The sequence below is a fragment of the Equus quagga genome, chromosome 10 (genome assembly GCF_021613505.1).
Source record: "Equus quagga isolate Etosha38 chromosome 10, UCLA_HA_Equagga_1.0, whole genome shotgun sequence".
Classification (NCBI taxonomy): Eukaryota; Metazoa; Chordata; class Mammalia; order Perissodactyla; family Equidae; genus Equus; species Equus quagga.
In genome coordinates this window covers 98,275,023-98,277,598 of record NC_060276.1, presented here as the reverse complement: position 1 = coordinate 98,277,598, position 2,576 = coordinate 98,275,023, and the positions used below count along the sequence as shown (strand labels likewise).

At 45.8% G+C, this 2,576-nt stretch overlaps 1 pseudogene; it reads left to right on the top strand.

Annotated features, from left to right (window-relative positions):
• The first annotated feature begins 235 nt into the window (after window positions 1-235).
• Window positions 236-973, top strand: LOC124245511 (tRNA 2'-phosphotransferase 1-like; annotated as a pseudogene).
• The last annotated feature ends 1,603 nt before the right edge of the window (window positions 974-2,576 follow it).

Here is a 2,576-nt window from a genome sequence, read left to right as displayed (position 1 = left end):
TGTTTTATTTCAGAGGGTTCTCAGCCAAGAACTTAGAAGGGTGGAGGGAAAATCATTTTTCCTGCCTTACAGATGCTCTAATCATCACAGACATTTGCCAGGCTTTTGGTTGCTTTGGCTTTTAGATTCCCTGTAACACTTAATAGGCTTCTGGTCTATTTGTTGCTTGTCAATTAGATATAGAAGTAACCATCCTGCACGGTCAGCTGCTCAGCAGCAGGAGTGTGTCTTGGCCATGAACTCCTCTGGCGGAAGGAGGCAGGAAGCAGCAGGGCCTGGGGGCAGAAGGACTCACAGATCCCAAGAATCAGATGTGCAACTGTCCAAGGCTCTGCCCTGCGCCCTGTGCCACGGGGCCCTGCAGCTGAGGTTTCCCACGGGGGCCAACAGCTTTGTGCCCCTGGGCGCCCTCCTGCAGCTCCCCAGTTCCGAAGCATCTCAGCTAAAGGTGTGCACTGTGTGGTGGACACCAAAGGGAAGCAGCGCTTTGCCCTGCAGCTGGGGGACTCCAGCACTGGCCTTCTCATCCAGGCCAATCAGGGACACTCTCTGTAGGTACCTTAGTTGGAGTTGATGCCCCTGGGGACCCCACAGGCCCTGCCCTGATGCTCATCCATGGCACATTCTGGCAGCACTGGCCATCCATCTTGCTCAAGGGCCTGTCCTGCTGGGGAAGGATGCACATCCACCTGGCCCTAGGACTGCCTGGGGATCCTGGTGTCAGTGGCATGTGGTCAAACTGCAGATGGGTCATGTTCATCAACGGGCCCCTGGCCCTGGCAGATGGAACCCTTTTCTTCAGCTCTGCCAATGAAGTGATTCTGACTCCAGGGAAAGCTGATGGCTTCCTGCTTCCCAAGTACTTCAAGGAGGCCCTGCAGCTATGCCCTACCGAAACCCTCTCTCCTTGGCTGATAATGAAAAGACAGAGTGTCAGAGTGGCCCTGAGCACACTCCAGAGGAAGAAGGATAATAATAAAATATATATTTAAAAAAAAAAAAGAAATGTAAAAAGATAACAAAAAAGAAACTCTAGTTTGAAAAACAAAAAATAAAAAGGAAGTAACCATAGCCCAGGATCTGTTCCAGGCAAATTCTCTTGCTGTTTCACGGTTCTCTGTGCTGACTCATTGTCCTCTCATTCAACTTGGTAGCTGCTTCTTTAAGGTCTTCTTAATAGGTTTGGGTGGGAAGTTGTCATCCTTAATATCCTCTTTACCTCTGCTCTGGCTCTCATTTACCAGTCAAGAAGGAAGGTGCTTGAGGAGCCAAAGTAGTATCTTTTGCCAAATCTTCCCCTTTTTGCAGCCTCTTTAAACTGCTTCACTGTGGAGCTGCAGACAGCAGTTGGCTGTTTCAACTGTATGGGGCTCTGAAATCGCAGGCCACAGGCATCGAATGACTCCTGACAGAGCTATGTTCTCTTCCATTTTTGGTTGCTGTCTGGCTACCTCTGAGTGGGGTCCATCCCTCTGTAGGATGTTGCTAAAAGTAGTGAGAAGCAGCAGACAGTGTTCAACATTATAAATCTTTCTTATTTACCCTAATGCTATTGCTTCTGATGCGGGTGAGCTGCTTTCCAAGATCTGGCCGACCTTTGTTAATGCTGTGCCTAGCTAAAATTTCTGTTTCCTTAGAAGAAAGAGAAAATGGGTGTTGGGGAAGAACTAGCACTCTCTGCCACAGATGCCTATTGATTCAGCCGCATTCTTAATTCTACTCTGTAAAGTGAGTCAGCAACTTGGAGAAGGCATGGGGCCAGCGAACTAGAAAACTGGCACCTTCAGATTGCCATATCATACAGTATCAAAGGACTCACTATGAAAAAGGAGACACAGACAGCTCTCCCGCTGCAAAAAAAAATTGCAGCTAAGCTTTAGCTAGTTTTGGTATGATTGGTATAAAGGCTCAAAGACTATCTCATAACTAGTAATGAAGCTGACTTTCTGGGCCCTGTTCAAACTTGATTTTGAAAGTCTAGCAAAACAGCTGCACGGTGACTTTAAAAACTGTAAAGATGAGAAACCCCACACACCATTATAATTTTTCAATATGATTATCGGATTGCTGAAGTTACTTACAAAAATTTTCATTTCTCTTTTAGATATGTTTAATGTGGATTTAGAGCTTGTAATATATTCTAAATACCTCATGATGTTTCCTCCCTTCTTACATTATGAAATAAACCTTTAAAGAGAATGAGAAATTAATGATTGCCACAGAGATTTTTCTTTTTCTTCTCAGCATGTTTATTTTCTTATTATATGTCATTTATTTTAAAGATTGACACTGGAACTAACATCTGTTGCCAATCTTTTCTTTTTCTTTCTCCCCAAAGCCCCCCAGTACATAGTTGTATATTCTAGTTGTGGGTCCTTCTAGTTGTGCTGTGTGGGACGCTACCTCAGCACGGCCTGATGAGCGGTGCCATGTCCACACCCAGGATCCGAACTGGCGAAACCCTGGGCCGCCAAAGTGAAGTGTACAAACTTAACCACGCCGCCACAGGGCCAGCCCCTACGTGTCATTTTCTTGATGTTCATTTCATCTGATAAATCTACTCCAGATCCCTTCAT